The sequence below is a fragment of the Leopardus geoffroyi genome, chromosome A1, assembly GCF_018350155.1.
Source record: "Leopardus geoffroyi isolate Oge1 chromosome A1, O.geoffroyi_Oge1_pat1.0, whole genome shotgun sequence".
Taxonomy (NCBI): Eukaryota; Metazoa; Chordata; class Mammalia; order Carnivora; family Felidae; genus Leopardus; species Leopardus geoffroyi.
In genome coordinates, this window is record NC_059326.1 from 51,724,543 (window position 1) to 51,748,915 (window position 24,373).

Genomic DNA, 24,373 nt, shown 5'->3' on the forward strand with positions numbered 1-24,373 from the left:
TAGTGTTCCCCCTCCACAGGGAGGAGGAAAAGGAAGAGGCATGGTTTTTTCAGTAGGATTCAGTTAGCATTGGCCAGAGGTTGGCTCAGTACTGCCAGCTCCCGTTCCTGCAGAACATTCTGTCCATGCTCATTCCTTGACCATATTGTCTATGGCTGCCTCCTGCTGCAACAGCAGAGTTGAGTTTTGGGATATGGCCCACAAATCCTAAAATAAAGTATTTATCATCCTACCCTTTAAGAAAAAGATTGCTGACCTCTGGCCATAGAACAAGGAACAAAAAGAAGGATTGATTCTGAGTTGCATCAATTATGTTAATAGTGAAAGGTGTTAGGGGCACCTGGGTGGCTCAGCTGGTTAAGCATCCAACTCTTGATTTCAGCTCCGGTCATGATCTCACCCTTCATGAAATAGAGCCCTGCGTGCTGTGCACTGACAGTGCAGAGCCTGCTTGTGATTCTCTCTCCCCTTCTCTCTCTGCCTCCCCCCACCCCCACTTGTGCGCGTGCACGTTCTCTCTCTCTAAATAAGTAAATAAATAAACAAACTTTTAAAAAAATAATGAAGACTGCTATAACATTTGTATTATGCTTGATGCTTTCACAACAACCTTTGTCTCTATCTGTACCAGAGCCAAGGGGTGTCATATTTTGTTTGCTAACGAAAAATTTATGAAAAATGATCTTGAAGGTTTCTTGGAAATTTTTTCTGATTGGAAAGAAATATTCTATAAGATCCACTTTTGTAACTGTCATATTTTAAACATTGACTTTGGAACCGTGGGTCAGTATTGTGCCTTTTATGTATAAATATGAATTTAGTCAAGTCTTTGGGTTACATGTTAGCTTGCCTTGGGAATTTGATTAGTTTGTTAATTTTAAATGTCTTCACCTTCTTTACTCTTCTTTTTTAGGTGTTAGTAGTAGAACTGGCAAAAGTCAAGATTTGTTTTCATGAAAGACATTTGAATGTATAAACATAGACAAGTTTTTTCTGCCTAAAAGAACTGAATATTACATAGGGAAAATGGAAAATAAAAAGCAAACCAACAGTAGAAAAAAAAGAAAAATTAAAAACATCCAAAATTTAAAAAGAGCCTGAGATGCATGAAATAAAAAGCAAATTACCTTGTAGTATTCTCAATGGCCTCAAGGCTTCTCTCTCTCTCTCTGTCTCTCACACACACACACACACACACACACACACACACACACTACTCCCAAATTACTGAAGCCAACTATTTTTTAATAATTTTAAATGACTAGGTGGGGAGAGGAATTGTTGCAAAATTAAAGCAAATAATAAGGCATATCAATTCCAAAATATTTGCAGATCCCTCTTTTCTAGGGACATCATTAAAGTTATTCCAAATTTTGTCTCAGTAAACAAGTATCCATTGGTTTACAATGATGTTTGGAAATTAAAAGTTTTCTAGAATTCTCTGCTCTCTTCTGGAGAATTTATCTTTTGGTTGTATAAAGTAAAGGACATGGAAGACAATCCAAAGATGAGTTGTGACAAGAAACACAAGAGGAGGAGGACATGGGTGGAAGGAGTAAAGTCCTGGGTCAAAGTGAGTGGGAGAGGCTGAAAGTTGGGAAGTGGGGGCTTTTCAGATAAAGTGTGTGGAGAGCGAGCAAGGACACAATTTGGGAAAACCAAGTGGCTTGAGAGATTGAGTCAGAAAGTGTAGGAGGTGAAGGAAAATAGCAACAGAAAAGTAAGCATCAATGAGGGGAATTGTTTGAACCCAGTTCTTTGGTCTAATCTTTTGAAGGCTGAGATATTGGGAAGGAAGACACAGAAGGAAGGGTCTGAGGATTTCATTGTTTTGTCAGGCGGCTTCTATTCCATTTTCCTATGTGTCACATGGTAATGCAATATATTCAGTTAAGAAATAGTCACTGAGAGGGATGTCTGGGTGGCTTAGTCAGTTAAGTGCCGGACCTTGGCTCAGGTCATGATCTGAGTGAGCTCGAGCCCTGCATTAGGCTCTATGCTAACAGCTCAGAGCCTGGAGCCTGCTTTGAATTATGTGTGTGTCTGTGTGTGTGTGTGCCCCTCCCCCACTCATGCTCTGTCTCTCTCTTTCTCAAAAATAAATAAGCATTTAAAAATATTAAAAAAAAAAAAGAAATAGTCACTGAGAATTGGTTAAGTCAGGCCTGGTGTAGACATTATGAATTTGAGGGCAAGTAAGCTTGGGTTCATGCCCGTGAGATGCTTACATTCTAATAGGGAAGACAAACACAGGTAGACCAATTGATGTGTGTATGTGTTCATGTGTGTGATGTATAAATCTAATATATATATATGCTATATATGTATTAATCTAATATATGAGATATGTGTATCAATATAATGAATGCATCATGTATGTATGTAAATGTGAACATACAGAGGTATACACGTGTGTTTGCATAAGTAATATACTCAGTGTAAGTATGCTTTCCCCCAAATTCAGCTGGGAATTGATTTCACGTGATCACTGCAACTTGTCACTTGAGCATCCAGTGACCATCTGAAAACATGTCTGTTAAGTTAATGTTGTTTGTATTACTCATCAGTAGGACGGGGAGAATGACAATTTAAAATTTTGCATGTATTTCTAGCATTTGTTCACAAGATTTTTAAATATAGAACTTTAGATGCAATTCTAAAGATGTCAACTATTTTTTTTAATATATGAAATTTATTGTCAAATTGGTTTCCATACAACACCCAGTGCTCATCCCAAAAGGTGCCCTCCTCAATACCCATCACCCACCCTCCCCTCCCTCCCACCCCCCATCAGCCCTCAGTTTGTTCTCAGTTTTTAAGAGTCTCTTATGCTTTGGCTCTCTCCCCATCTAACCTCTTGATGTCAACTATTTTTAAGAGTATAGATTTTAAATTTATTTAGTAAATCAAATAATTGTTTGCATTTTGTACATTTTCTCTACTAAATGAAATGTTTAGTTTTTTAAATTATAAAAATAGATGAAATTAGAAAGAATGCTGTGAAATTGTAAAAAGCAGTAGGTGCTCTTAGCTGAATAATGTTTCCTCAAAGATGTCAACATCCTAATCCCCAGAACCTGAGAATATGTTGCCTTGCATGGCAAAAGAGACTTGGCAGATATGATCAAATTAAAGATTTTGAGATGAGGAGATTATCCTGGATTATCTGGGTGGGCCCAATGTAATCACAGGTGTCCTTCTGAGACTAAGGATCAGAGTCAGAAGTAGGAGATGTAATGACAGAGCAAGAGGTTGGGACGAGGCAAGGAAGGAGTGAAACAGGCAGCATCTAGAATCTGAAAAAGGCAGAAATATATTTTTTTCTCTGAACCTCTAAAAAGAGCCCACCCTGCCACCACATTGACTTTAGCCCAATGAACCCTGACTTAGACTTCTAATCTCCAGAACTGTTAGATAATAAATTATATTGCTTTAAGCCACTAACTTGGTGATAATTGGATACAGCAGCAATAGGAAGCTATATAATAGTGAATTATTAGAGGAGAGGGAAAACAGATTTGAAGAAAGGAATGAAACTCTACCATGGTGGATGGATGTGGGAACACTGAGGAAGAGAAGAAAGATTGGGACTGAGAAGACAGAAGCATCCAGCCAATCAAAAAGAAGAGAATGTGCATAGTAACAAACATCATCAAAGAGAAGGAATTGTGGAACACTCTGGTGAACACCAGAACACACACAGGCACTTCTCAGTCTAGTGTTTGTGACCAATACTTTCTTGCTCAAAAGACCCAAGTTTCCTGCATGAGAAGCCTTTTATAAATCCATCAATAATATATCCATAAGTTCCAGGACTGACTCTTGAGAGGATCATCATACACTTTCCAAAAGCTATGTTTAGTCATAGACAACTAATTATACTTGCTCATTAAAGACTTTGGCCTTTGGGCACAGTGAATGTGTCTAGAAGAGTAGGATTAATCACACTTACAATCCTTATTCTTCTCAGATACAGTTTATTGATTTATTTATATTTATTTATTTTAAAGAGAGAAAGCATGTGTGAGAGGGGGAGAGGGGCAGAGGGAGAGAGATTGAATCTGAAGCAGGCTCCACGCTCAGTGCAGAGCCCAACACGGGGCTCGATTCCACGACCTTGGGATAATAACATAAGCCAAAATCAGGAGTCTGACGCTTAACCGACTGAGCCCCCCAGGGTCCCCTCAGATACATTTTATATGTAAATAAGCAAAATGCATTAATACTTTACTAATAGCTTATTTTTAGTAGCACCCTAAGTTCCAGGCCCCATTCTAAGTGCTTGTGACTGTGAACACAATTGATCATCACTATGACCCTATGTGGGAAGTATTATTTTATTATCCCTGTTTCACAGATGAGAAAACTGAGACAAGGGTAGCACAAGGTTACATAACTCGTCACTGGCAGAGGCCATCAGGCACCTGAGTGTTAAGTACTAGCCACACAGCCTCCACCATGCTGGGTACAACTAGGTTACCAAATAACATAGTTAAGTACTACAATATAGCTACATGCAGAGTTCCCTTGGAACAGAGAGAAAGGGGGTACCTGCTTGTGTTCAGGGAGTTATGTGTCTGCAGGGCCTTATAAAAGTAAATAAGACATTGCCAGGTGCACAAGAGGCAAGCATATTTCAGGCCACAGATATGCCATGAGAGCAAATATTAAAGGCCAGAAGTACATAGTACGTTTGCACACAGGTGAGGATTTTGATGAGAGCTTAGGGTGCAGGGGGGTAAATGGTGGGAGATGAGCCTGGAATAGTCGAAAGTGGCTTCAATAAAGCATCCAGACCAACTTCTTGTTCATCTTATCTGCCCTGTCCAATGTGGTATTTGAAATGTGGCTAGTGCAACTAAGGAGGTGAATTTTTGAATTTATTTAATTTTTATTAAATTAAAGTAACCATACATTGCTAGTGGCTACCATATTGGACAACACAGTCCTACATGAATGTAAGGTGTTTGAATTTTATGGGACCTAGGAACTTAGGATATGTTTGAAGCTGGGGAATGATATGATTTCATGTGTTTTGGAAAAACATGTTAGGGGGTGATGTGTCTTTACTGGGGAGAAAGTAATAATTTGATGTGTGCCTCTGAGCAGTTACAAGAACTTTGAACCATGCAGTCCTCTTGCTTTGGTTACACCTGATTGAGATGGATTAGGTGTCTGAGCAAAGCTATCCTCTGTGGCTCACCAAAAGCCCAAGAGATGGACTGGTGCAAGGGCTCTACGTGTAGAAACTCAGGTGACTCATCAACTCAAAGCACTTGTCTCTCTGAGGAGTTACACTCATACACGTAGAGACTCTGATAAACTGGTAACATGGTGGAAAGAAGGAAGAAGAGAATCAGAGGGAGGGGAACTGAGTCATGGTAGAGAGATTCATGGATTTGCTATTGGGTACCAAAATAACCTGTGTTGTTTTTGCAAAGTAACCACCAGGAAATATTATATAATTTCTAAGAAGCCTTCTGACAATGTCTGTCTTCCTTTCAGTCTGCTGAGTCTTTGCACCAAACCTTCTGTGCTGTGAGGGTTAATTTCAACGAATATGGGATTAAGTTGAGTTATTCTACTACAATAAGAAATAAGCATGCACAATTTTTGTCTGAAACATATTAATAGCATTACTTTGTAACCATGTGCCCTAATAGTTTCAGGATGGTTTGTACCACTTAGGCAGCATTGTTGGTTTTTTTTTTTAAGTTTATTTATTTATTTTGAGAGAGAGCGAGGGCAAGCAGGGGAGGGGCACAGAGAGAAAGGAAGAGAGAGAGAATCCCAAGTAGGCTCCGCACTGTCAGCACAGAGCCCGATGTGGGACTTGAATTCATGAACCGTGAGATCATGACCTGAGCTGAAGTCGAGTTCAATGCTTAACTGACTGAACCACCCAGGCACCCCTAGATAGCATTGTTTATTGATAACAGTAAAACTGACGATTTGTACCTGGTGAGACCCCAGAAGGCCTGGTCACCTAGCAGGAATATGCCTACATGACCAGCAGAGTATAAACAATTCTAGCTGAGAATCCATTTGGGTAATTCATTCGTAGCCAGTGGTTCTCTGTGTGGGAGAGAAAGCAGATTCTGCAAAGACACTTTCAGAGGGGGAATGGCTGGAGCTAGCAAGTAGCTTCTTGGACCGTTTACTGTGAAACAGCCTTTACCTGTAATGCCAATCTTTACTTCAATGTGGTTGCTACATTTGATCTTGTTCCTGAATTAAACTGTAGATTTCTGAGTGTCATTATTTGGGGGGTACTGTGGCTCTTCCCTATTTAATTGCCACTGTTAGTGTGATCCTGTTGACTGAGACTTCTGGAGCTTATCTCCGATATTTACAACCTGAAAGAGCCTGAGTGACTCAAGAGGGGACAGATCAGAACAGAGAAGAGGCCAGTTAGCAAGTGATTGAAATAGTGTTCCCTCATGATAATGAGGGTCCCAACTCTAGCACAGGTGGTGGGAGTCAAGTAGAAGGAAATGGTTAGAGTGAAGCAGGAGGTAGGCTTGACAGTGATGGGTCAGTGACCATTTAATTGGATGTGAATGTGGAGAGAGCAAGAGAGGAGACAAGGGTCATGGAGGTTCTAACCTTGGGCAAGAAGTTCAGTTATAGTAATTATTGTTTGAGCAATCTCTATAAAATACTGGGAAATCTTTTCCTGTTTTAAGAGAACGGTGAGTACTACAAGTGAGTTGAAGAACTGATACTATAGTCTTTAGTTCAGCCTATTATAATCTATAGTTCAGCCTGGGATGGAAAAATCCGATAACAAAATCAGACTTATGAAACAGATAAACTAGATTTTTGGCAAATGGTGAACACCCCTCTTGTATGCCCACTTGTTTACCATCATTATTCCTTCATTAAATCAATAATTAGTGAGTGCTATTATGAGTCAGGAAAGGTGCTACATGTTTAGGATACAGACAATGCAAACCCTGCTCTCTGGTCTCAAGGGGCTTGTGATGTAATACCATGAGCTATTGGAGAGACTGGAGTAAAGTGGAAGCACTGACTGTGAATCGAAAAAAAAAATCAGACATGAGGATCATGAAATTATGAATTCACAATCTGAAAGTAAGGACTTTAATTATAAAAATTGATTTGCCAAAAAAAAAAAAAAATAACAGCAGATTTGCCATTCTAAGTTTTTCAGTGAAAGGAAGAGCAATTCTTCCTTTTAACCCCTACAAAATTGTTTATTTCAGCCGTAAGCAGGAGGCTTGCACTGTTTGCAGCGTAGCTCACTTTTGTCTATAGGAAACTAGGAAAATGTGGGCAGACATATACCACCCTGAGGAACTATCACTGCTGCTGCAAAAATGCTGGTTTAGGTGGTGCTGGAACGAGGAGGAAAGTAGCAGAAGTTTCAAGCAGGCTTTGTCAACTTTGGCACTATTGAGGAGAATCTGGCTGCAAGTCCTACTTACCCAACTATATCTCTGCTCCTACTTCCCTCATTAATTGGACCAGCCATGCCTCACACTGCCTTACACTGCCAGGTCCTGAATTATAGTCATAAGCAGGAATCTGAAAGACCTTAAGAAGCAAATCTAGGAAGGCAGAGTGGGTGGATGGCTTTTTTCCCCTTCAACCATCTAATCAATGTTCACGCAAACTTCAAAACTCAGTATCAACATCAGCCCCCAGGTCCAGGTAGAGTTCTTCAGTTTCTCTACCGTGTAACTATGCTCATAAAATTGCTGTGTATTGCTTTATCCTGATGTATTATAGCTATTTAACTTAATGTCTGTCTCCCCCAACATGGTGAATTCCTGGAGAGCAAACACTGGATCTCATTAAGTTTCCTGTCCTTTGAATTGAAACAGTACTAAAGCATAGTAAGTACTTAATATTTGTTAAATGAGCAAATTGTTGAAGAAGACAAGTGAGAATAAGAGGGATAAGTTCATAAATCCATTATAGAGGACAATTTGGTATTATTTACCTACCAACATTACACGTATAAATTCCTGGACCAGCAGTTATGTCTATAAGAATTTATCCTAGATATATATAGGTACATGTACCAAATATTTATGTACAGTGTTACTCACTGTAGCATTGTTTGTTAGCAGAAGTTTAGACATGATGGAAATGTCCATTTATAGTGGATTGATAAAATAGATTATGACATACCCATACAATGGAAGGCCAATCAGCTAATGAAAAACACAGTGTGGAAAGATTTTCAGGATATAATGTTAAAGCAAAAAATAAATAAATTAATAAGATTCAGAACAGTGTAATATGCAAACATTTGTATAAAAAATGGAGGAAATATCTGTATCTTACATTTTCTCGTATATGTATAAATGTCTTTGGAATGACCCAGAAGAAACTAAATAATTGCCCATTCCTCTTTTTTGGAGATCAAGGTTTGGGGAGTGAGGGAGACTTTTCACTGTCTTTCTTTCTATACTTTTAATTTCTGAAAAATGTAAATATATGGCTGATTCAAAATACATTGTGTAGAGGTGTCTGGGTGGCTAGGTTGGTTAAGCGTCAGACTCTTGATTTCAGCTCAGGTCATGATCTCATGATTTGTGAGTTTGAGCCTAGCATTGGGCTCCATGCTCTCTCTCTTCCTGTCTCTGCCCCTTTCCTACTCTCTCTCTCTCTCTCTCTCTCTCTCTCTCTCAAAATGAATAAAATAAACTTAGAAAAAAAGAAAAAGAAAAATATATTGCGTAAATATTTTTTAAAAAGAAAACTGCCTATGATGGTTATAACAAGTTTATTCATAATTGCCAAAAGTTGGAAGCAAATAAGATGTTTTTCATTAGGCAAATGGAAAAATAAACTGGTATATCCAGACAATGGAATAGCTAAAAAGCGATGAGTTGTCAAGCAATGAAAACACATGGAAGAACCTTAAATGCATATTGCACAATGAAAGAAGCCAATATGAAAAGGCTACCTAGTATATTATTCCAACAAGATGACATTTTGGAAAGGCAAAACTATGTAGACAGTAATGCCAGTGATTGCCAGAGATTGGGGGGAGGGAGGAATGACTAGGCAGAGCACAGAGGATTTTTAGGGCAGTGAAACTATTATGCAGAATACCATAATAATGGATACATGTCATTGTCCATTCATCCAAATCCATAGAATGTACAGCACCAAGAATGATGTCCTAATGTAAATTATGGACTTTGAGTAATAATGATGTGTCTGTGTAAATTCATCCATTTAACAAATGTACCAGTCTGGTGTGAAATGTTAACAGAGGAGGCTGTACATGTGTAGGGGGAGGGGGTGTATGGGATTCTCTGTACCTGACTCTCAATTTTGCTAAGAATCAAAAGTTGCTATAAAAATAGTCTTAAATAAGTATTCCTTAAATAAAGAAAAAAAAGAAAACTGATGAGTTAGATTTACACTATAATTAAAGGACCCTAGATTCTGAAGCCACTCAAGGCCATTCTCTGGTTTAACATTGCAATCTAACACATGTGGGCTATGAGGATATAAGTGTATATGTATGTATGTATATATATATATATATATATATATATATATATATATACACACACACACACACACACACACACACACACACACACACACACATTAACTATTAAAAGCCATTGTACTTTCCTGCCACCTATTAGTTAGTGCTTAGGCCTGCTATAAGTTTAGCTCACCCTCTGGTCTAGCCATAGTTTGGATCAAGTACTCATATTCCTTTCTGGCACTTTGGAGAGACAGTGGAGGTTCCCACCCAAGAAGGTGGACTCTGCAGTCAGTGTGCCTAGATTGGAATTCCGGACACATCTAATTCCTAGCTGTGTTAACCTTAGTCTTTTGCTTTGTTATCTCTATCATGGATATAATAGCAGTTCCTATAGTGTAGGGTTTTTGTGAAGATCAAATGAAATAATACATGTGAAGCACTTAGCAGTAATCGGCACATATTTAAACTATTGGTGTTGCTATTTTTATTGTTATTTTTATCATCAGCATTACAGTCATCATCAACCACGTCTAATCTCTGCCTGTTTGTAGCATGAAGAGTCAGAAAGGACTCTCAGCTGAGTCCTCCTGGTTCTTCCTGACATTTGCTATAAACCTAAGGTTTGAAGTCCTGGTTAAAAAAATTGTGACATCTTCACTGTGACCTGCCAGTTGGTAAAGAAATAGATCTCATCAGTCTCACTATACCAGGAAAGACATGGGCATAAGGGTTAAGTGATTTGCCCACAGTGAAGGGTGGATCTGTAAGGAAAGAGAACCCAGGCCCCTGTGCGTTCTCCACTGTGCTCTCCATTAGTCTGCATTATGCTGGCACCATCAAAGTGCATTAAGCAATGCACCAGCTCTTGAAGTGCTGACAGTAATTCATTAATTCTGACATCTGTCTACTCCCAGCCAAAGGGAAATTGGCTTTGCAAGTATCATCCTAATGATATATCTTTGTTTTAGCATGCACATAACATTTTTTCCATCTGGGAGGAAGAAGGGGAACCCTGTATCTTTCAACCCTCAGAGACCCTAGGTAATAGATGAGAGAACTTTGAGATGCTGATTTGTCCTATTTGCATTTTTTGCATTTTCACATCACTTTTGGAATCTCTCTGGGGTGAGGAGGTATCTTAGTCTGTTCAGGCTGCTATAACAATATCCCAGACTGGGCAACTTATAAGCAACAGAAATTTAACTTCCACTGTTCTGGAGTCTGGGGGGGGGGGGGTCTGAGATCAAGATGCCAGCATGGTTGGGTGAGGCCCCTCTTCCTGGTTCATAGCCTGTGCCTTCTCACTGTGTCCTCACATGAAGGAAGAAGCTAGAGAGTTCTGAAGGGTCTCTTTTATAAGAACATTATTCCCATTCATGAGGGTTCCACCCTCATAACCTAAGCACCCCCCAAAGGCCCCGCCTCCAATCCTATCCTTTTTGGGAGTTAGGATTCCAACATCTGAATTTCAGGGGGACACAAACATTCAGACCATAGTACGAGGAGACAATCATTTAATAACAATTATTAAGTTAATGTATGAAAAGTACTTAGAAATTCAATGCCTGACACGTTAACAGTGCTATATAAGTATTTACTATCCTCATTATTATATAGTAATAAGTAATAAGTGCTCATTTTGGCTGATTTATTCATTGGATAGAAGACATAGAAAAAACACTGTTCTATTTCAGGAGATATACTCAGCCAAAAAGGGTTGCTTTACAAACTTCATCGTATCCATCCAGGCAGCCACCACGAAGCAATTGGCATTAGCATCTGCAATAAAACATTGGCCATCCCCAGGGTAGGAGCTATGTTCTAAAGAGACCTCAAGAACTCAGACATGCACAGTGAGATAGGCATGATGAAACAAAGTTATTCCAAGCATGCTCAAGGCTTCCCAGTTCAAGGCCTGAGTGAAACCAAGGCCGAACCCATTTGGCCACCTCCACACCCAGACGCATTCTTGATTGACCTCTTCAAGCTTTGAGAGCCACGAGGAGGTATGCATTTTCCTCAAGTGTTTAGAATTAGCCCCTTTTTAAATCAAAGATTTGGTTCTAAATGAAAAGACACTGGTGTGGCTTAGTGGTACGGGCTCCTGGTATATAAAATAAGAGGAACCATCAATTACGTGCAGGAATAATTGCTTGGGAGTTCAAAAGCCTAGCATGTATCTTGAGCAGTATATTTTACTTCATTAAAACTTAAAAACTTATTTTTCTCGTTCTATATTTTATGAGGACAAAAACATACACTTAAACATTCTATAATGTAAGTTACTACCTGTCCCTACAAGCTGGCTCTGAAACTGTTTTAGCCCTTCATTTGGCAAAATGAATGCTGAATCATGCTGAATATAACTTCTGATTTATTTTGCTGAATATAATGTCTTTATAATGCTGCATATAACTCCTGATTTATTTTTTGAATTGAGCCAAACATGTTTTTACAATTTTCTAATCTATAGTATTAAATCCAACCTAAATTCAACCAACATTTATGGGCAGCACAGAAATTTAGAACATATTTCTTTTTTTAAGTTTGTTTATTTATTTATTTATTTATTTATTTATTTATTTTGAGAGAGAGAGAGAGAGAGAGAGAGAGAGAGAGCAAGTAGGGAAGGGGCAGAGAGAGAATCCCAAGCAGGCTCTGTATTGTCAGCACAGAGCCTGATGTGGGGCTCAAATCCACAAATCATGTGATCATGACCTGAGCCAAAGCTGGATGCTCAAAGGACTGAGCCACCCAGGCACCCCTATTTCTAAAATATTTTGGGTTTATAAAATTCCATAGAAGGACCGAATAGACATGTATATGGATGTTTACTTTTGAAGAACATTTTTCCATTTTCCATTTTCAAATTCTTCAGCCCAGAGAGAGGACACATCAGAAAAGTGATGTCCTAGTTTATAATGACTGCATACTACAATTGCCTGTACCTTCTAACCTGAACATTTTTCTACTCTTGTTACAGTCACTTCTGTGCTATAGCTCAGCTGGACTGTAATTTTTAGGAGCTGTCTTGAAAATGGGAGCATTCGGTTAATTGTTGAAATGATGGATGCATAAAGATGACCCTGGGAGTTCTAATGACTTGACTTCTCTCAGTAATGTTCTCCAAGTTTGCTAAGCTTCTTGCAAAGCCTCCCAGGCTATTATGGAAGGTGCATTTCAGAAGCTGTGGTAGGAACCCCCACCTGGCATGACTTTTGTGCATTGTTGCTTCCCCGCCAGACGCAGGTGTTGATGCTGGAATCTACTTCTGTCCTCAGATGTGAAAGAACTTTCAAGCATCTTCGTCACATTTTTATCTATGTCAAAATAATAAAAGGATCAGAATTCTTATATTTCAGAATGTATTTTTCCTCTGATGGTTTTACAAAATATCCCATGTGTAGAACTTGTGTTGTTTCTTTAAAAAAATTTTTTTAATGTTTATTTATTTATGAGAGAGAGAGAGAGAGCGTGAGCAGGGGAGGGGCAGAGAGAGAGGGAGACACAGAATCTGAAGCAGGCTCTAGGCTCTGAGCTGTCAGCACAGAGCCTGATGCGGGGCTCGAACTCAGGAACCGTGAGATCATGACTCCAGCCGAAGTCAGACACCCACTGACTAAGCCACCCAGGAGCCCCGAACTTGTGTTATTTCATATTTCCTGAGCTCAGAGTTTCAAAGGACTTTTCTATCCTAAAGAATGTTGGTTCCCACAGTGGACTTCCTATCTTGTGCATCTGTGCCCCAGCCTTCCAGCCACTATGGGTAGAGAGAGAAAACAATCCTTCCTACCTTAAATTTTTGTTTTATTTTGAAGAGAATCCAAAATAGGTTGGGTACCATGCCTCCTTGTCCTTGATAGAGTTGTGTGTATTGTTGATGTCAATTAAAAGGGCGATAACAGGAGCACATTCTTTTTGGCATAACGAGGCCATAACTTACACAAAGAATTCACCAAACAAAGACAGTAGGTCCATGAGTGAGCCTGTTTTAATTGAATTGGTATTTATACAAGGTGACACCCTCTTTCACACCACCCACCTCCTCCCTGGGTGACTCAGCCACTGAGGGAGAAGCCTCTGAACTGTTCATTAACACAGTCAAGTAGAGGTGGAAACGACATTCATTAAAACTCCAGGTACACATTAGTTTCAGCAAGATCCACCTGGGGAACCACTGAAGGCACTTCAGACACAAAGTCCCGGTTTTCTGCCCAAGAGAGGTAAGTTGAATTATATTTGCAAACATAAACATATCTACTTTATGTGTGTAACTTTCCCTGTTTTCTTTGCGATTGATTAAAATCAGAACTTACTGTATTAACTTTGTCTTTTCTCCAGTTAAATTTTGACAGCTTCCAAGGGGCTGCTCTGCTTGTCAACAGCTCTGCTGCTGAGTGTGATTTTATATGGCATTGCCTTTTAACTTCTCTGCAACTTAACACATTTCCGGGCAGCAGAGAAATGAGAACCTCTTTGAGTTTCTGTGTGGGAGCTGTCAGCTGGTGAATCCTGTCACCCATAAGGATAGTAAATTCTTCAAGGCAATTCTATTGTCTCAAATGACTATAAAAACATTTTTTAAAGGGACCTCCCTGTTTTCACAGATGATGCTTTTACTGAAATGGTGAACTTCATTGTTTCATAGATGTTTTTCTTGTCTGCTAAAAACACTGCAGTCACCGAGCTGTGGGGGAGAGATGCCAAGCCCATATCCCCTGTATCCTATCTTCCCCCAGTAAGAAAAATCACATTTCTTGCATGAGTGTACCATGGGATAAAGCAAGGTGGGTGAATTGGCAGGAGTGTGGCATCCTCCAGGGATTCCTGTGCAATTGGCTAACTTTTCTATATTATATCCTGGGTTCTAATCTGAGAATTGATTAATGTAGATGGGGGCCAATTTTCCACCTCTATTTATATCCTAGTCCTGAAAAATCAGTTTTAGAAACAGATTCTTTGATAGGAATAGAAAAGTTATTGTAAGCAGGCTTTCCTTTGTAATTGATAGCCAAGCCAACTTCTCTGACTGGTGTTTGTTTCTCCACCTTTTCCATTCATGATACAGAGCTGTGGGAATCCAACCCACCATCACTTGTCGTCTGTAACAGGAGCTCTGTCCCCTCCAAAGGGGTGTTTCCCACAGCACACCTGGCTCTGCCTTACGTTCTAACGTTCTCATCACATCCCATTGGTGACCAGGTCATGTGTGTCTCAGAGATTGAAAGGTCAATTCCCAAAGGTTTACTGAGGAACTCTATAACTTGGCTTTCAAACATCTATAGTAATCAGCATTTGTAGTTTATAAGTTGAGTTTTCGTGAAATGAGATCAAATTTAACACTGGCTTTCACTTTCACAGTTGATATACCAGATACAGTCTTTCTGATATTTGTTGTACTCCAATTTTTATTGGAACAATCAATTTGAGAAAACTGAGATATGTTATCAGTAGAAATTTTAGTAAAACATTTGGTTGATTTTAAATATCATGTGACACAGAACACATGAACAAGCTAGGGTTTTTATTAAAATTTTAGCTTCATGTAAATCTTTAATCCAGTTGACATAAATTTGATTCGTACAGAACATAGCCTTGTCTAGTCTAACCCATGAATTTTTTAGATGAGGACAACAAAAACATCGATGTTGAGCAACTTGCCAAGACATAGTTAACAGAACCAGAACGAGAAGACTGACCTTTGTCTTACTGCATTTTTTCAATGATTTTTTCAAATTTCTTTCACATAAAATATATAGTAGCAATAAATGAGCTTCCCTCTGGCTTTATAAAAGGGCTAAAATGATATAGAAATAAGAATGTCTTTATCCAGTAATATACTTGTGTGTAGAGTGTGACCATGACATAATGAGACATTTTTATTTGTGGTTTCTGGGCTCAGTCTTGTTATTCATTGTGTTCCCAGAGTTTCCATCCAAGGAGTGGTCAGCCCTCTGTAGGAAGGCAATGTGGCATGTGTGGAGGTTGTGGTGCACCTAATCAGTGACATCCTCAGCTCAGCCACCATTCTGTAGCTGCAGTACCATTCTGCTTTCCCGGTTGTCTTCTCCAACCACTGGAGTTTTGACTGAAACACCTAAAACAATCATTTTTCTGTAAACAAAACAAAGAGAATATGCTCTGAATGGCTGAACTCATGCTGTGGAATGAGCTGCATATAATTCACTAACATGATTTAACTGAGGGTGTCCCTAAGTTTCAGGCATTAACTTGAAGCATTCTTTAAGAAGGAAGTAATAAAATCCTTGGCCAGCAGTCCAAAGGAAATCTCTGTTGTCCCACACAGTTTGTCTTCTGATACTATCTGCGTCTAGGCCATTTGTTGATCAAATTTCCTTTTCTCTTGCTGAGAACTTTGAAATAAGCGTTTTATGTATTAATATCTATGTACTGTTTTCAGTTGCTCAGAATTTACCTTTTAATCAAAAGTCCTCATCACATGTGTTTCTTAAGTGTTTCTAGTTTACTGTTGTAAAAATCCATGTGATTTTAGAATTTGGGAAAGGCCCTTCTTCAAATGGATGCTTTGTCAAATGACAGCTATATTTACAGATTGCATTTTATGTTAGCTGCTAAACTTATTAAGGGTATAAGTCATCCTTTTATTGTGATTATTAATTGGAAGAGTGTATTTAATGGCTGTCCATTAAATGACAACTGGCTTACTTCTAGACATGAGAATTAATGTTGCTGAATCCTCATCATAGATGTGTATTAAGAGCTCTAAGCATCTAAATTATTTATTCTACATTTATAGACCCAAGTTTCCCTGGCCTAAAATATGATTAAGTCCCCTTTATATGGAACCTCCTGGGGGAAAGTAATGTAGACCATAGTTTCAAACTGGAATATCAACATCCCAGGAGACTGGCGGTATTTGAGAAAATGTACAGATGCCTCATGGTACATCTGCACTGAGAGCTAATTTTAGTTAAAACGTTTTGTAGAAAAATGCTCTGCAACAATTCTTCCCTTTTCTCCATTCCTTCCCAGCATCCTCTCCTTTGTCATTAGGTAAAAGTTTGAAAGGAATTCATGTAAAAAAAACTGCAGGAGGTTAGAGTACAGAGAGACTTGGATTTAATCGTTATCCTACTTTGAACCAAGGGTAACTTGTACAATCATGCATATCTCACAGCACCAGTACATAAAAAGAAATTTTAGAATTCTTAATGACATATGTATTGTATTACTATTTCTTTTAAAATAGCACAAAGAAAAGTAAAACATCAAAAAAAATCTCTGAAAAAAAAATCTCCAAAAGAAAAATGTGGGACCCTGATTTTTAAAAAATCACAAAAATTTACTTTAAGAAACAAAGAATTTTTTGAGTAAAACCTTCCTGGATGGACAGTTTGAATATCATAAATGTCACCTCTTCCCAAATCATTTTATAGGGTTCATGCAATTCTGATCAAAAGTTCCAAAAGAATATTTATTTTGGAAATAGATGAAATAATTTTAAAGTTTACCTGAAAGAAATAAATAGATGGGAATAGCTGATAGCATTTATACATAGGAAATTAATTAGGGGTGCTTGCACTGGCACTAAAATATATTATAAAAAGATAATAATTAAAGTTTGTTTCTATTGCAAGAAACTAAAAACAGATTTATGGAACATACAGCCACATTCTAGAATATGTAAGAATTTTATATGTGACAAAGGAAAAATCATATGTCAATAGGAAAGGGATTCATTCCACCATTAGCCAAATAATTCCATATGTATTAGAGTTTCCATGTAACAATAAAGTATTTTCTTATTTATTTATTTACTTATTTATTTACTTATAATTTTTTTAGGAAGAGGAAGAGCGCACACATGCAGAGGAGATGGGTAAAGGCGGGGGAGAAAGAGAGAGAGAGAGAGAGAGAGAGAGAGAGAGAGAGAGAGAGAGAGAATATTAAGCAGGCTCCACACTCAGCATGGAGCCTCATGCAGGGCTCAATCCCATGACCCTGGGATCATGACCTGAACCAAAATCAAGAGTCAGACACTTAACTGAGTGAGCCAACCAGGCACCCCTAAAATATTTTTAAAAAAATTATAAGAAAACATGTGTAAACATTTAATCTTATTTGTCCAACAAATATCCCTCTAGAACTGATTATGTGCCATGTACTGTAATAAGTTCTGGAAACACAACTGTGGCAAAGATGGTCTTGTTTCTCAATTTCTCAATTTTCTCAAGATTTACTCTATGTGTATGTGTATGTGCATGCATGTTGTGCCCTGGGGATAGAAGGATAGTCAGCCACACTAACAGGCAATCTGTTTGGTAAATGTTTTTATGGAGAGATACTCTTTGCTATTTCAACACTTGGTAGGGCCCTTAATTCAGCCTGGGAAGGTGGGGGGCCAGGTTGCAATGGTGTCACTGAATGCTTCTGGGAGGTTATGTGACCTGAAGAATGAATAGAAGTCTTTTCTGAAAAGAGAGTAAGGGGCAAGGAAAGCTCAGAATGAAGACTGTTTTAGGCATAGTGCAGAGAGTAAGCCACAGCCTAAAGGTGGTAAAATTGATGAAACCCTCAAGGAATTGGCATGACTTAGTGTGGCTGAAACTAGAGCTTGAGTGAGGAATGGAGAGTGGGGAGAGATGAGGCAGCATCTGTGGACCTGTGAGCCTTGTTAACAACTTAACTTTTATCCTGACGGAGATGGAGCACCACTGAAGAGTTTTAAGCAAGCTGGTGGCTGCTTCGGTAGAGAATGGGTTAGAAGAGATTAAGTCTAGACACTTGGGAATACACCTAGGAAGCTGTTAAAATAGTAACAAAGAGATTATGGCAGTTTGAATTGGTAGCTTGAATACAGAAAGAAATACAATTGAGAGATATGTAGGGATAGAATAGAATAGAATCTCTTTAAATTATTAAAGAGATTAATAAATGGTAATTCTAAGTGCTGGCAAATGTGTGGACATTTATATACTGCTGGTGCGTTATAAACTGACAAGGTTTAAGGAAGGAGATTTGACAATAGGGATCAAGAAGATTTTAGAAGTTATATCCCTTAGCAAGTAATTTCACTTCTAGGGATCCATCCAAAGAAAATAATCAGACATGTGATCAAAGATTTTTGTATGGTTTTGTTGGAAACAACAGAGAAATTATGTTATAATAATAGGTGGTCACATAAAATGAAATATATTTTAGTTGCAGAAGGAATAATCATTTAAATATTTGTAATGACATTGAAAAATGTGGATCAGTGAAATCTAATAGGCAAAGAGAACCTTTGAAGAAAATAATGATACATGAAAGGTGTCTCATTTTTTCTTTGTGCTTTCTTTGACTTTATGCATTTTCTACTGAGCATGTATTACTGATATAATGAAAAAGATGATACTGTGTAAAATTGGGATAAAGAATGACCTTATGACAGAGCCATTGTGAATGTGAAATATGGTAAAGTACTTACAGTAACTAATGGGGTTTTGGTTCATAGTCCGTGGTAAAAATTTGGGTTTTAATTCATTTAACAAATGCTTTCGGATAGAACTGAAAATAGCCCATGAGAGGCACTGGGTGGATCAGTCAGTTAAGTGTCTGACTCTTGATTTCAGCTCAGGGCATGATTTCATGGTTCATGAGACTGAGCCCCATGTCCGGCTCTAGGCTGGTGACTTGGAGCCTGCTTGGGATCCTCTTTCTCCCTCTCTCTCTCTCTCTCTCTCTCTCTCTGCCCCTTCCTTGCTCTCTCACCTCTCAAAATAAAGAAATAAACTTAAAAAAAAAAAGGAAATAGCCCATGAAGGGCTCAGGTGATAGATAATTTTTGTTAGTGTTTTTTACTAATGAATATTAGATCAGTGTCTTTAATAAAGTGAAACAGATCATTGTCCCAAACAGTAAGACTCTTCATGCTAGCACTTGATGCTGTCATTCTATGGGAAAGCTAGGTGGCAGCAACCCGGGCAAGTCGGGGCTCATAGTAAAAATAGAACAGTCAGAAAATTTTATGGTGGGTACCAGAGAACCGGTAGCATGTAGACATCTGGCTGGCTGAAAGCTTTCATCTGCACTACATTCCCAACTGTTTCACCGTCAGTAAGCAAGTTTCCCAGTGCTAACCTCAGACTGTGAGGCTGTGTGACTAAAGAAATAGCAAATTTCTAACCATCCCAGCAAGCTAAATGAGTCCTTACCAGCCTGGTAATTATTGGATTTCCTTCTACGCTGCATGTGAAGGCTAAACACTATCCATTAATTTAAATGGACTTGTTAATGTTTGCTCTTCATGAAGACCTGTTTGTTTTCTCCTTCCAGGATATTTCATGTTCTTTTAGGTGGTAATTGTTGTTTGGGGTTTGTTTTATTTATTTTCCAGAAACTAAGGCTTCTCTTTATTGGTTTGTAATTACCGGGCTCCTTTTATTCTTCTATAGAAAATAGTTTAGTAGCATTTGTCTTTTTCCAGTCTCTAGGGGGTTTTCCCAGTTACTAGTGATTTTTGGGAAGCAAGTCCTGGTGCGTATGGCACTATTATTGAGCCGTGAAACCCTCTAGACTTTCATACACAGAGGTGAATGTACATATGCCATTTTCTAGCCATTTTTGCTATATTTATTTCCTTATTCTACCTTAGCTTCTTAATACTTTCCATCACTACAGTGATTTCCCCTAGGCGACTCTTTGAGTTCTTTTTCATAAAGATATAAGGTGTATTAGGAGTTTGAGGGGCGCCTGGGTGGCTCAGTCAGTTAAGCGGCTGACTTCGGCTCAGGTCATGATCTCACGGTTCGTGGGTTCGAGCCCCGCATCGGGCCCTGTGCTGACAGCTCAGAGCCTGGAGCCTGTTTCAGATTCTGTGTCTCCCTCTCTCTCTGCCCCTCCCCCACTCGCGCTCTGTCTCTCTCTGTCTCAAAAATAAATAAACATTAAAAAAATTAAAAAAAAAATAAAAAAGTTTGATAAATTGGAAGATTTTGGAGTTAAAATATCGAAATATCACTCAGTGCAGATCTCTGGATACCTTGGTACAATGATCCAAGAAAGCCTACTCCAATCTTACTCTCGGTTGAGGTCCATCAGCAATCTACAGTGGAGGAAAAGTCATTCTTCTCACCCTTTCTTTTAGCCTGTCACTTTCCACCCATCAGTCCCTTTTGTTTCCTGGGCTTCTGGGACAGGAACTTCATTACCAGGTTTAATACCAGCTGTGCACTAGCTATGCAGCCTCAGGTAAGCTACTCATCCTAAAACTTCTTTCCAGAAACAACTACTTTCAGCCACTGCCCACATTTCCAACTCTTGCCCTACCTTCTGCAAAGAGTCTGACTTCATTGAAATCATTCATCATAAAGTTTCATTTAAGTGTGGAATGAGGATAATAACAGCATCAAACTTAAAACATTGTGTAGGTCTTAAATGAGATAATACATGTAAAATCTGAACTCAATAGAGCTGACACTATCACATGACCAGTGGTCAGAATTGATTTTTTTCTTTTTTTTTTCCCTTTCTTCTTTCATCCTCTAGTTTGTTAGCCTATATTCTGCTCTTTTCTGCCTCATTTTTCCTATTCCCTTTTCTCTATGCAACACCCATTCCGGTTTCTTTGCTCACCGGATCTTTCTGAATAGAAAGTTAGCAGAGAATAGTGAAGGCCTTATTAGGTAAGCCAAGAGTCATTTTGCCCTTGTGTGGGATGGGAAGACCGATTCACGGTCTTTTTTTCAAGAAGACCCAAATGATGAAGGAAAAGAGTGTAGCTTAGGAGGTGGCCCCGGAAATTTTTAGGGTTGGGACGGGTGGAGCTGGGACTGAGATTGGGTTTAACCTAACAGACCTAAGGGCTCTTGGGGAAATGCTCTTATTACAAATAGAAAACACTGAAGAAAATTGAGACAGACCATAAGGAGATGAAGAAAAACTGAGAAGACAAATCAAAGAAATAGGAGATGTTTGATAGTTTCAAATACATCCAAAGAGAACTAAGAAACGTAATTGCTTCTGTGATTCAGAGCTTAAGGAGAATGATTTCATCTAAAACCTAAGGACAGATGTCTTTGTGTGTAGGCTGTGAGCATCGGGTAAAAATCAGCTCTTTCTGCTGTTTGGCCACAAAGGGGAAACGAAAGATGATCCAGAAGCTGAAAAGTTTTTCTCTCTATCTTTATTGACTTGACGTCATGATTTCATACTAGAATTTTCAACTTAAGCATTTGATGCTTTAAAGGAAAAGGTTTTTTTAAATTCCCAGTATAAGAGACAAACAGCTTTCATACATCTTTTCCCATAAAATACCACATTTAAAATACAGTTGCTCGTGGGGTGCCTGGGTCACTCAGTTAAGTGTCTGACTCTTGGTTTTGGCTCAGGTCATGATCTCATGGCTTGTGGGTCCAAGCCCCATATTGGGCTCTGTGCTGACAATGTGGAGCCTGCCTGGGATTCTCTCTCTCCTTCTCCCTCTGCCCCTCCCCCACTTGCATACACACACTCTGTTTCAAAAATACATAAATATTTTTTTTAATGTTTATTTATATTATTTTTGAGACAGAGAGAGACAGAGCATGAACGGGGAAGGGACAGAGAGAGAGGGAGACACAGAATCAGAAGCAGGCTCCAGGCTCTGGGCCATCAGCCCAGAGCCCGACGCGGGGCTCGAACTCACGGACCGCGAGATCGTGACCTGAGCTGAAGTCGGACGCTTAACCGACTGAGCCACCCAGGTGCCCCAATACATAAATATTTTTAATAAAAAATAAAATAAAATAGAGTTACTGGTAATCTGCCATCAGTGAGGCATATGCACTGGTAACAGTGTTTTGAGGAGCCAACATTAGAGTCTCATCTTTCTCCTGAGAAGTTAAAAAACTTATTTGGAATGAAACTGAAGGACAGCACTTGGAAATAAGTCAAATTGGCTGAACTGAGGCTACTAAGGCAGCATTATTAGATACCTTACAGACACATATAGACACAAAAGTGGGGCTGAAGGAGATTGTGTGAGGGGTATAAGAGGAACACATGCAGATTTAATGAGAAAAATTTATTTTCTCGCAATATTAGTTATGTTCATTAAAAAACCCCTCTGTATATTTATTAAACTACTACCACCTGAAAATAGAATAGGTTACATGTTCCTTTCTCATTTACTTTGTGTCAGTGGACACAATAGGCTAGGGAAGAGTATAAAACATTATTAAGTTATCTAGCAGGGAGATCTATCCAGGAAAGGAGTCCAATCAGGAATAGTGCCAGGCCACTCATGACTTGAGTGTAGATTCAGGAGGGGTGAGGCTCGAGGCTGAGCTGTCCGGGGATACTGGAACAACCATTCATTACTACTGCTCCTCCCAGCTCCTCTACCATTATCTCCCATCTTTTGGAACTCCAGGGCATTTCCCTGAGTGTCTGGTGTTGGCTATATCACACAGTACTTTGAGCAACATGTAGTATCATGTACTCAAAACAGCCTTGGCATTGCACTAGTGTGGACCTAATTATAATTCCTGGTTCTGCCACTTACTGTGTGACCTTGGGCAGGTTATTTAACCTCTCTGAGTTTTGGATTCCTATAATTAGAGGTGGTAGTACTCATTTGGAAGGATTAAATAAAATAATATGCACAAAGCATGTGAAGCAATAGTAGGGACTCAACAAGGAATTCTTCTTGCTAGGAACATTAAACACATGGACATATTGTAAGAAATAGTGTTTTACTGATAAAAGAGTCACAGATATCTTATATTTTGTAGGCGATCATGGCTTTTTTATACCTTACACCTTCTACTTGCTCCACAATGGACTCATAATAGGCAGGAAGAACATTAAGCTTGAGTAATAAAAATATGGAGAAACAATCTTCTGAATGAACTAGTAGGTTTCTTTTTCTCTTCCAAGGAGAAGTCAAGAGATAGATAATCCAGGTCAATGGTGGCAGCTCTGTGATACTGTCAATGCACCAGGTTCCTTCAACTTCCCACTCTGCTCATCGTAGTATGCAACCTTAGTCCTCATGGTTAGTCCATGGTCCCAAGATGGTGGCTCCTACCTTCTGCATGGCATCCTAGTTTGAGAGAAGAGGGAGAGTGAAGCACAAAAAGCTAAGTCCTTCCCAGGGACTTTCATTGGAAGAGGCAACAGGATAGAACCAAGTTTCTTAGAGCAAGTGGGATTGTTGGAACCTTTCCTAGAAAGTATTACAGAGACTCTGGGGTGGAGCCAGTGAGGTGTTTACAGGACACCCGAAGCTTGTCCAGGAGAAAGAGGTTAAGGGCCATGAGTTTCTTGGATGTCTTATCTCTTTTGACTCCATTTAACCAGGCCTTTTGGAGAATGCCTAGCTACAGAAGGCATGAAAATATCAGACCCTCTAGCAGAATGCTGGATCTGATTAGGGCCATTCTCTAAATATAAGGTAAAGAGGAGATACCTGCTTTTCTCTGTACAACTCTGCAGGAAGTGCTGAGGATGTGGGAGTCTCTGGCATAGAGGAAATAATGATGAGCCTCCAGCTAGAAAGCCCCAGGTTGAGTCCCAGCTTTGCCACTCATTAGCTATTTGAGCCGAGTCTCTGCTTCTGCCTCTGCAAAGTAGGGATTAGATCACTGTATTTTTTTTTAATTGAAGTACAGTTGTATTGCAATGTTATATTTATTTCAGGTATACAATGTAGTGATTTTGACAGTTCTTCATATTACTCAGTGCTCCCTACTGTAAATGCAGTTACCATCTATCACCACACAATGTTACTACAAAATTATTGAGTGTATTTCCCATGGTGAACCTTTCACTTCCATGAGTTATTTATTTGATAGCTGGAAGTTCGTACTTCTTAATCCCTTCCACCTATTTTCCAATTCCCCCATCCCCATCCCCTCTGGCAACCACCAGTTTGTTCTCTGTATTTATGAGTCT

General features: G+C 39.0%; 1 protein-coding gene across 18 annotated transcripts in view; it reads left to right on the forward strand.

The window, feature by feature from the left end:
• SCEL (sciellin) overlaps positions 1–24,373 on the forward strand; it is a 322,010-nt gene that overhangs the window by 195,197 nt on the left and 102,440 nt on the right. Inside the window, exon 1 of one of the 18 annotated variants that reach the window (XM_045479750.1) lies at positions 13,538–13,701. The exons of 16 other annotated variants lie outside the window; for them this stretch is intronic. The gene's annotated coding sequence lies outside the window, so the exon portion shown is untranslated. Of the gene's footprint in view, positions 1–13,537; positions 13,702–24,373 lie in introns of those variants that run through there. One more of the 18 variants, XM_045479720.1, reaches the window with a different exon arrangement.